The following is an 11,406-nucleotide window of genomic DNA, read 5'->3' as shown; positions in this document are numbered from 1 at the left end:
CGGATTACCCGTCCGGGCTAAATCCATTTTCCACATATTCTTCGGGAGGGTTATATCAGGATAGGATCACCCGTCCGGGCTAGATCTTTTTTACCGTCAATTCCTTTTCAGAGATCCATCAAAATTTCCTTTCATTCAACCGGGATTTCTTCCCCTTTTTATCAAATATATCAATGTTTCATAAATTTTCATACGATGAACTTTCAAATCATATTCACATCAATAACATACATTTCAAGCATTTAAGAATATAATTCAAGTTACATGAACTTACCTTGATACTTGTTTGTAAACAAAAAAAATCTACTAATCCTGAACTTTTTCCTTTCCTCGATCTAGCTTCGTATTTGAATCTTCTGGATCTAAATAAATAAATTTAATTATCAATTTAATACATTTCATGTTCATATGCAACAATTTCTATAATTTCATTATTATTATTTATAGTTTATTCAAAACTGTCTATTTGAGTCATAGTCACTAAATTATTTATAACTTGAGCTACGGAACTCCAAATTAAGATCTGTTAATTTTCCCTGAAACTAGACTCATATATCTTCTTATCATAAAATTTTAAGAATATTTGGTGTAGCCAATAAGTACAGTTTATTCTTTAAAGTCACCCCTATTCTGCTATCTGACAATTCAGACCCTTCTTCACTAAAAATTAATTATCTCTTCATACAGGATTCAAATGATGTTATCGTTTGTTTCTCTTAAAAATAGACTCATTCAGAATTCTAAAAATATAAATTTAATCCCATAATTATTTTTTTTCATTTTTTTATGATTTTTAAAAGTCAGAACAGGGGAACTCGAATTCATTCTGACCTTGTCTCACAAAATTTATTATATCTCAAAATTTACAAATCCATTGCTTACATTATTTCTTCTATACGAAACTAGACTCAATAATATTTAATTTCATATTTTTTTCATCTTCTAATTCGATTTCTAAAATTTATGGTGATTTTTCAAAGTTAGTTTACTGCTGCTGTCCAAACTGTTTTTGTGCAAACTGTTTATTACCATTTTTCCCCTAAGCTTTTAATAAATGATAATTTCATCCCTACTCAATTAGCCTTTCAATTGAGCTGGTTTTTCTCAATTAATATTTTATTCTATCACCTTAAACTAGTTTACAACCTTTAGGAATTAGAATTTCAGCAATAGACTTTAATTCCAAGCATTTTCACAATTAGGTCAGAAAAATCAATTTCTATTAAAATTACCTAATAAAATCATCTCATAAACAAATTAAAGCTTTAATTTCATTCTATTTCATCATAAACTTACAGCACTCAACCATGGTGACTTTCAATTTCATCCATGAAATCAAAAACTAATGAATTTAATAGTAGGACCTAGTTGTAAAAGTCTTAGAAACACAAAAATTACGAGAAAAAGGCAAGGATTAACTCACTTGGTGAAAAAATTATGAAATACCAGCTTAGAGAACCCTCTTATGGCGTTTTTAGCTGCTGGAATTGAAGAGAAATGAAGAGAAATCTAGATATTTCCTATTTAGTCCTAGCTTTATTTAGTTAATTTTGCAATATTCCAATTTTACCCTTAATTTATCAATTTTCTTGCTGATTTCATGCCCTTGCCGTCCAGCCATAATAAATTTTGGGTCTAATTGCCTTTTAAATCCTTTCTCATTAGACTCTTAAGCTATTTAATCATTCTAGCAACTTTTACATCTATTACAATTTAGTTCTTTTCATTTAATTGACTACCCAAACATTAAAATTTCCTAACGAAATTTTAATACCACATTACTAACATTTCATAAATATTTATAAAATTATTTTCGACTCGGTTTTAAAAGATAGAGGTCCCGATACCTTGTTTTTACCCAATTTCTTCAATAATTTCTTTTTCTAACTAACCACTAAATCGGTAAAATTTTTCTATCAATATTTTCATACGATTTTCCTATCATATCAATTTTCATACAAAAATATTAAAATAAGTTTCTCTTTAAATCGGATTTGTGGTTACGAAACCACTGTTCCGATAACTTTGAATGTAGGCCATTACAACTCTCCCCCCCTTTAAGGATTTTCGTCCTCGAAAATCTTACCAGTAAAGAGATTTGGGTATTGTTTCCTCATTGCCTCCTCCGGTTCCCATGTCGCTTCCTCAATCCCGTGCTTTTGCCACAATACTTTCACCAAATTTATCTTTTTATTTCTAAGCTCTTTTGTCTCCCGTGCCAATATCTTGACCGGTTCTTCACTGTAAGTTATATCCGGTTGAATCTCCACTTCGGTCGGAGAAATAACATGTGAAGGATCTAATCGATATCGTCGTAACATAGATAAATGAAAAACATTATGGATTTTATCAAGTTCCGGTGGTAATGCCAATCGATAAGCGACCCGTCCAATTCTTTCTATGATTTCATATGGCCCAATAAATCTTGGAATCAGTTTACCCTTTCGACCGAATTGGAGGACTTTCTTCCAAGGAGACACTTTCAGGAATACCTTGTCACCGACTTGAAATTCAATCTCTTTTCGTTTAAGGTCGGCATATGATTTTTGACGATCGGAAGTTGCTTTTAGACTATCTCGATTAACCTTTACTTTTTCTTCTATTTCCTGGATCAAATCAACCCCATGGATCTTCCTTTCACTGAGCTCTGTCCAATATAATGGTGTTCTACATTTTCTACCATACAAAGCTTCATACGGAGCCATTTTAATACTCGACTGATAACTATTATTTTAAGCAAATTCAATCAAAGGTAGATACCTCTCCCAATTACCTTCAAATTCTAGTATACAATATCAGAGCATATCTTCCAATACTTGAATTACACGCTTAGATTGACCATCTGTCTGAGGATGAAATGCAGTGCTGAAATACAACTGAGTACCCAAGGCTTCTTGCAATTCGTCCTAGAAACGAGTCGTAAATCGGGGATCTCTATTTGATATAATGGAGACAGGCACTCCATGTAGCATGACAATCTCAGATATGTACAGTTCAGCTAGTTTATCTAAAGAATAATCCATACGTACCGGAATAAAGTGAGCTGACTTTGTCAATCAGTCAACAATCACCCAAATAACATCTTTTTTCCTAGGAGACAAAGGTAACCCTGATACAAAATCCATAATGATTCTTTCCCATTTCCATTCTGGTATAGCAATTGGCTGAAGTAACCCCGAAGGTACCTGATGTTCAGCTTTAACTTGCTGACATATTAAACACCTTGATACAAACTCAGAGATATCACGTTTCATTCCCGACCACCAGTACATCTTTTTCAGATCATTATACATTTTATTACTCCTCGGATGTACAGACATAGTACCGCTGTGAGCCTCGCGTAGAATCTTCTGTATGAGCTCTGAATTTTGAGGTACACATACCCTATCTCTGAATAATAAACAACCATCAGAACCAATCTGAAATTCAGAATCATTACCTGACTCAAACTGTGCCCGTTTAACTTGTAACTTCTCATCATTCTTCTGAGCTTCACATATTTGCTGTAAAAATATCGTTTTAGCTCTTAATTCTGCTAGGATTGAACCATCATCAGTCAATGATAACCAGGTATTCATAGCTCGTAAAGCAAACAGAGATTTCCGGCTCAAAGCATCAACTACCACATTAGCCTTACCCGGATGATAATCAATAATCAAATCATAGTCCTTTATCAGTTCAAGCACCTGCACTGTCTCAAATTCAAATCTTTCTATGTCATCAAATATTTCAAGCTTTTATGATCAGTATAAATATGACATTTCTCACCGTAGTAGTAAGCGCAAATACAAAAGCAGCTAATTCAAGATCATGTACTGGGTAATTTCTTTCATGTGGTTTAAGTTGTCTTGAAGCATAGGCTATTACTTTACCTTCTTGCATTAAGACACAACCTAAACCATTTAATGAGGCATCACTATAAATAACAAATTCCTTACCCGATTCAGGCTGTACTAATACAGGTGCTTTCGTTAATAGATCTTTCAATTGGTTGAAACTCTGCTGACATTCATTAGTCCACTTGAACTTTACATCTTTCTGCAATAATCGAGTCATCGGAGAAGCTATCATAGAGAATCCCTGTACAAATCTCCGATAATAACCAGCTAAACCCAAGAAACTTCTAACTTCAGATACATTCTAAGGTGCTATACTGTAAACAAGCATAAAAAAAGCACATAAAATATATATTTCAAAGTTCCATCTCAAATTGGATTATCCTTCACATTCATGCAACCAAGCATGGCAAACGACACATATATCTACGTACAATCTACATTCTGATCAACTACAAGTTACAAGAATACTCAGTAGCGGTACTTTGTCGAGTAATCTTTCAGAGCAATTACCAGACCACGACCTTTCCTTGCCCCACGATATACAGTCTCAATGATGTCTATGAACTTTTGTTTGTCCTTGAGAGCCCAGTGAATCTTGTTATTATCGGTGCCAAGATCAATCATAATGTGCTTGTTTCTAAAACAAAAAAATCACTGTTGATGGATCGAAAAATTGAGCAACACAATCAAGATACTCAATGAGTTTCCTCCTTAAAATTCCCTCCCTTCTATTTGAATTAGGTAATGCATATCCCTATTTTCAGTTCATAAAATTTCAAACGAGAAACCAAAATTTATTTAATAAATGCAATCTATCCATTGGTTAACCCTAAATATCAAATATGAGATATACAAATTCTTTCGCTCTAAACTATTGCTTTATTGATTCCATTAATTGGAAAAGAAAGCCACCAAGATCATATAATAAAGAAACATAACACCCTTAAGAAAATGCATTTGGAACAAACAAAACCTAATACTAAACGCCTCCTAAAAAGATACATTGATACTAAAAGCAAAGCCTAATACCTTGGCATCATTAAATAGAAGCAACTCATTACACTAGGAGTGCAACAATTAAAATGTTATTAAGCTTTAAAAGCACAATCCAGTGAATTGTAAGAGAATTTTTTATATGAAACATTCTACAAAGCTAATAATATTAAAGGTGGCAACAATTAACAAAAGATCATCATTTTACATTAAAAAACCTTATTCTTTGAGGTTGGAGATGTTAACTTATTAACAGTTGTATTACCATCAAAATTATTTCTATTTCTGACCCCTCCTTAAATAAAAGGATTGCTTTTCAGTTACTAAAATCATGGACTTTTAAAGAAGTCTAAAGTCACGCTAGTACAAGACTAAATCATTTTTTCTGTATTTTCGTAATAGAATACATGAAAGATACTGCAGTCACTTTAAACCTCACCCACAGATTTGTCCATGTCATCACTTGTACTAGTATCATTATGTGAGAAGCTTCTTTGATAATTGGGAGATCATTCTTGTGAACCTGAGTCATCAAGTATATTTGACTTTTTGGTCAATAATATTTTACCAGGAATATTGCGACCCTTAACCAACCTTAAAAGAAGCATAAAAGAAAACTATTATTTGTTGATGAAGTAATAAATATGGAGTAAACAAGTGCACGAAGCAAAGATTTTATTAACATGTAATCTTAGCATTTGCTTTTACACTTAAGATAATAAAAACCACCATAAATTTCCAAATCCACATAGGCAAGGTAGTAAAGGTTATATAACACGACAAGGGAACTTTACTGTAGAGGAAATTTTTTCAATTTGACTTCTTAATAGTGAAATAGAGATTTGCATAAAGAAAAACAACATTGCAACCCATGTTAGCATTAATATTCAGCCAATTTACATTAAGAAAAACAACTCCACAACCCATGTTAGCATTTTAGCTAATTTACGTTAAGAAATCCAAGCTCAACAATATTATCATTCATAAGCATGGGCAGACAAATCGTAACATTTTTGTTCCATAACCTTTATGAACTCCCCACGTTTAGTAACTGTCCTCTTTATTATCAGAAAAACCAAGCTAAAAGACAATGAGTAACCCTTTTTCAACCCCTGTGATGCATATGATTCCCCAACAACAATGCCATGATCAAATTACAACATAAATCAAAATATCAAACTTTTTAGGGAAAAATAGATAAATACTATAATCTAAGCGCAAAGATAAAAAGATCATCTTTCAAAAGAAAAAGAAACTAGGTTATACCATTAAGTAGAACTTGTGAGATCTGGCTTTAATTCCCAGAAGGTGCTTTCAATCTAAGTGCAAACCGCAACAATTTAAACCCAATAAACCTAATTGAAACTAAAATTCGAAAGATCAGAAGGTATTTCTCTAAATCAATGAAAAAGAACAATCCAAAATAAACATTGAGAAATCAAAAAGAAAATAGAGGAAGAAAAGTAATGGGAAATTAGAATGATTAGAAAGAGGTACCCTTGGACATTCTAGAGGGTTTGATTAAACTTGGAATCAAGGCTTTCTTTGTTACGCTGATCTTCTTCGCCATGGCTGCTGCTGTTGTTCTTTCAAATCTCTGAATATTTTTATTGTGTTGAATAAGGGAGGAATGGCTAAGCCATTCATGTGAACCAAACAAGGCCTAAAGTGTGACAGTGGTTTCCCTCTTTTTTAAATAGGAAGAGTTAGAGATTTTTTTTACTTACTTTTGTTTAGTTATTTTCTTTCCTTACTAGAATTGTACAAGGATAGTATGGAGGTAATGTTTGATGGAGAAAAGCCTAAACTGTTGGGATGAAACTAACATTAATATAATTAGCGGTAACCATTTGGAAGGGCTAAACCGTGTAATGAAGTATGGCCTTATGGCAGAGCAAATACTATAAGCAAAATTTTGCTTGGTAACATATACTCATTGTCCCGAGTGAAAGTGGGATTACAAAAATGAGCACAAGAAACTGGAGGTGGTGAGAGAAGAATCTGAAGAAATAGAAAGACTAACATTTCAACTTCATAGAAGGAGAAAAACAATAATAGTTGTAGTTGGAGAAGGTTCCTTTGGCGGAGGTCCCAAAGATGTTGAGTTTCGAGCAGGATCTGAGGTTAACTCTACTGCTAAAGTTATTACATATACTTTTTCTAATTTGTTGTATTTTTATTTGTGCAGGTTACTTACTTTTTTGCATGAACGAGTTTACGTATTGTGAAGGTGAGAATCTTGTTTTCTCCTAATATGAGGCTAATTTTTCTTCTAACACCAGTTTTGGTGTGTGTAATAATTTATGGTACTTACCGACTTGAGGTTCAAGCTAAGGATAAAGAATTGGAATGCTCAGTTGGTAAGCATGCAATGGAGTTGGCTTCTCTGAAAAAAGAGCATGAATCTGAAGTTAACTAAATCAGAGAAGTGTACAAGGTTAAAGTTGTGGCTATTAAAGAGGAAAATAGGGTCTGCTTATCCAAACGCGATGAACAAATCGCAACCCTGCGAGCTTTTTTCGCTGTGAAGGAGAAAGAGTGCTCAAATGTATAAGCAGATGCTGAGAGAGAAATTGAGTGAGCAGACTTTTCCTTATGTTCAAAGGGGTGCTATACTAGGCATGCAAGTGGCTCATGATCTAGATATTCCTAACGTCGATCTTGGTGCCCTGTGTGATGTTGCCCCGGACTTCAATATTTATAATCCCTTTGGTTCTAATTGGAAGGAGTTTAGATAACAACATTGCACCCAAGTACGTAGTGCTTCCTCCAAGTACCCTATTGTTGCGATGTCCAAGCAAGAGGTTAATAATGAGGATGAAGGAGACGATAATGCTAAGTCTTAGGACCTTTATTTTGTTTGTTTAAGGTTTTCTTTGTACTTGTATTTTTCTACCTCTTTAAGGTAGAATAGTCCTTGCCTTGAATGCAAAGTGTAAATCTTGAACTTTGAAACTCACACTCACCTTTTAAGGTAGAGTGAAGCTGAAATTCTTCAAGGCAAAAATTAGATCTAAGCCTGGGAAATCAAATATTGGTACTTATAAGTTATTTGAGTTTGATTTGAAAAACACCCGAATTTAATTTAGTAATTATCAAGTCTATTAACCAAGCCAAAATCGAGCATAGTAATACTAGGTCAAACAACCGGCAAGCCATATTGAACTTTCATTTTTAATATATATTTTAAATAGAGTTGTCCATTGGGCTGAACCGGGCCAAGTAAAAAAGTTTAGCCTGTTTTCTAGGTCTAGATCCAATTCGACTCAAAAAATGGGCTTAAAATTTTGCCTGAGCCCGACCCTGCCCGTATTAAAATTTTTATATTATTATTTTATATAAAAATAAAATTTAAAAAATAATACATCGAATATACTAAAAACATTAAAATAAATGTTTCACAACAAATGGAATTTTTAAAAACATACATATAATTAAATAACAATAAATGCAACTTAGCAAGCAAATACCTTTAAAATAGTAACATAATTAGACTTATACAATATCCAAACAATAATAGCAAAATAGTAGTAATATAATAGCGAAATGACAATAAAACAATGAAAAAACAATATAAAAAGAACAACATTTCTTTTTTGCAAATTCAGGTCGAGTCGAGCCCAAGCCAAAATAAGTTTACCCAAGACTCAGCCCTTTTAGAAAAATGGCTAAGCCTATTTTTCGAGCCTATATTTTTTCTCAAACTTTCACAATTTTTGGGCGAGCCTTCCGGCTAGGTCATGGATGGACAAGTCTTATTTTAAATATGGTTATGTTATTTAATAACATTGTTGTCATTAATATATATTATTAACTTTAAGCTTAATCATTGATTGGAGTAATGCTCAAGCTTAAATACATATAAGCTTAATTGAGTTTAAGTACAAAAATTGATAAATGAGCTTAATCGAGCTCAAGCTCAAGTTACTCAATTATATCTCCACTTGAGCTCTAACTTAAAAATAAATGTTCAACCAAGTTTGAATCAAATATCGAACACTAAATTTCAAGTTAAGCTCGAGTTCAACTGGATTCAATTATACACCTTTTATATATATTTAAAGAAAAGAAAAGTTACAATCAATTAAGCTATATAAGGGATAAGTTATGAACACATGCAATCCTTCTTCTTTATTAAAGGTTTTTTAATCATTCGATCTGCTTCTGCATTTTTTTTTCTAGAGATGTATTCAAGTGCTCATTCTTTAATATTGTTTAGGAGGTGATGATTGTATCTGATTATCGTTGATTTTGAAGATGTTGAATTCGAAATTTGGATATCCTCCAAACTATGATCAACACTTCTTTTCATTGGTTTTCCTACGAATTGCGTAATTGTTTGACTCTTAAAAATGGAAATGTACAAATTTAGCAATTAAACATGTTTTCACTAATTTTTTTTACATATTACTCAAAATCAAAATCAGAAATCAATATTAAATGCATTTTTGGTCTTGACATTTGAAAAAAACTGTGACTTGGTTTTTCATTTTTTTTTTGAAAAACCAAAAATAACTGTGAAATTATGCTCTTTGTCATTATCATCTTCCCCAGTTTTCACTCTCCCTTTTTCTTTTCTTTTCCTTGTTTGTTTCTCGGGAAAAAAGTTGTCACAGTAAAAACTTAACTAACACCCAAAAATAAAAAAATAAAAAAAATAAAAATAAACAATGTCATCATTAGCCTCACCATCTCCATCTCCATCTCCATCCTCATCAGCATCATCTTCCATTATCTACTGTCTTACCTTTCTCCTTTCACTTTTCCTTCTTGGTCTTTTTGCCCCACAATTTTTCCCTCTCCGGAAAAATCAAGAACGACAACCCCTCATCCCTATGAACGAAGAACTCGACGATCTCCATCTTTTTGAATTAGCTTCCAATATTGAATTATCCCATGCAGTTCCCAAAATTTCCCATCTCAGGACCGCTAATTCTCACCCGAAAATCGCATTCCTTTTCCTCACCAACTCCGATCTCGTTTTCGCTCCATTATGGCAACGAATTTTCCAGGGAAACGAACATCTCTTCAATGTTTACATCCATGCCGATCCATTCACCAAGCTGTCACCCCCCGATTGGTCGATAAAAGCCAATTTCATTCCCGCTAAGAAAACCCATCGTGGCTCCCCGACGCTCGTCAACGCCCTCGCCGTCTCCTCGCCAACGCCATAATCGACGATTCATCGAATCTTTACTTCGCGTTGTTATCACAACGTTGTATTCCTCTTCATTCGTTCAAATACATTTACGGTTCCCTCCTCGGGAACCCTAATTCACCATCGTCATACAAGGCCTTTGGAAATCAACGTCGTCACAAAAGTTACATTCAGATCTTATTCGGCGAGCCGCATTTGTTCAACCGTTATGTCGCTCGTGGGCCTCGGGTCATGCTACCCGAAATCTCGTTCGGTTGGTTCCGAATCGGGTCCCAGTTCTTCATATTGGCTAAACGACATTCTTTGCTTGTGTTGAAAGAAAGGATGTTATGGAGTAAATTCAAACTCCCTTGTATAGATTTATATTCTTGTTACCCTGAAGAACATTATTTTCCGACGTTGTTATCAATGGAGGATCCCAAAGGATGCAGTCATTACACGTTGACCAGAGTCAATTGGAATGATAGTATCGACGGTCACCCGCATACTTACCATTCGCCGGAGGTGTCACCGAAGCTTTTACGTCAATTGAGAACATCGAATTCTAGTCATTCGTACTTTTTTGCTCGGAAGTTCGCGCCGGATTGCTTGAAACCGTTGTTGAAAATCGCCGACGAAGCCATTTTCAGAGACTGAAGGGAATTTTGGGTGACTCCGTTCTCTTAAAATTTTGTCCATTGGAGAGCTTAGAATTAGTCCGAGTTAACTCAGTTATTTATCCCATTTCAACATAACTTAATTCTTTTATTCTTTCTAACTGTAAATATCACAAAAAATTATATAAATATTTTAATTTTTTAACCCAATTATAAATTTTCAACCAAAGTTCGAAATTATATATATATTCTGCCAATTAAATAGAATAAAAAAAGTGAAATCAAATTTTGATCTAACGAAAAATTTGAAAATTTGAAAACGAAAATATAATAGATTGAAAAAGTTAAAAAATTAGAAAAAGAAGGTGCGTAGAAAAACTTATTAGATACCAAGTTCGATGGTATCTAATAAGTTATATCTACTATTGGATTTGAACTAATGACTCCCGCAATATGAAAGGAATACTCTAACCCCTGAGTTAAGTAGGTAATTTATTATCATAAGGAATCATAAAGAGAAAGAAAAGGGATCTATTACATCCATGGATTATAAATCCAATATTACATCTAAGCAATACTAATCAAACCGACCAAAAAGGTATGATTATGATGTTGGATCATGTAATATTCATCTTGACAAGAAATTATCTACATAATATGATAAAACATGTATCACAAACACAAGGGCTATAGCTGAGTTGGTAGAGCACCTCGTTTACACGTGCACCAATGTTTTTTTAGGGAAGTCTATCATGCAATCAAAAGAATTAATCTTTTTGAGAAATCGATGTCTTTACTCTATTACTTTGAAGGAACAAAA

At 33.3% G+C, this 11,406-nt stretch overlaps 1 pseudogene; it reads left to right on the top strand.

The window, feature by feature from the left end:
• The first annotated feature begins 9,301 nt into the window (after nt 1-9,301).
• On the top strand, nt 9,302-10,790 carry LOC107902890 (uncharacterized; annotated as a pseudogene).
• The last annotated feature ends 616 nt before the right edge of the window (nt 10,791-11,406 follow it).

The sequence above is a fragment of the Gossypium hirsutum genome, chromosome A06 (assembly GCF_007990345.1).
Source record: "Gossypium hirsutum isolate 1008001.06 chromosome A06, Gossypium_hirsutum_v2.1, whole genome shotgun sequence".
In the NCBI taxonomy this organism is placed as follows: domain Eukaryota; kingdom Viridiplantae; phylum Streptophyta; class Magnoliopsida; order Malvales; family Malvaceae; genus Gossypium; species Gossypium hirsutum.
The sequence above is the reverse complement of the archived record's forward strand: the minus strand, read 5'-3'. Positions and strand labels throughout refer to the sequence as shown.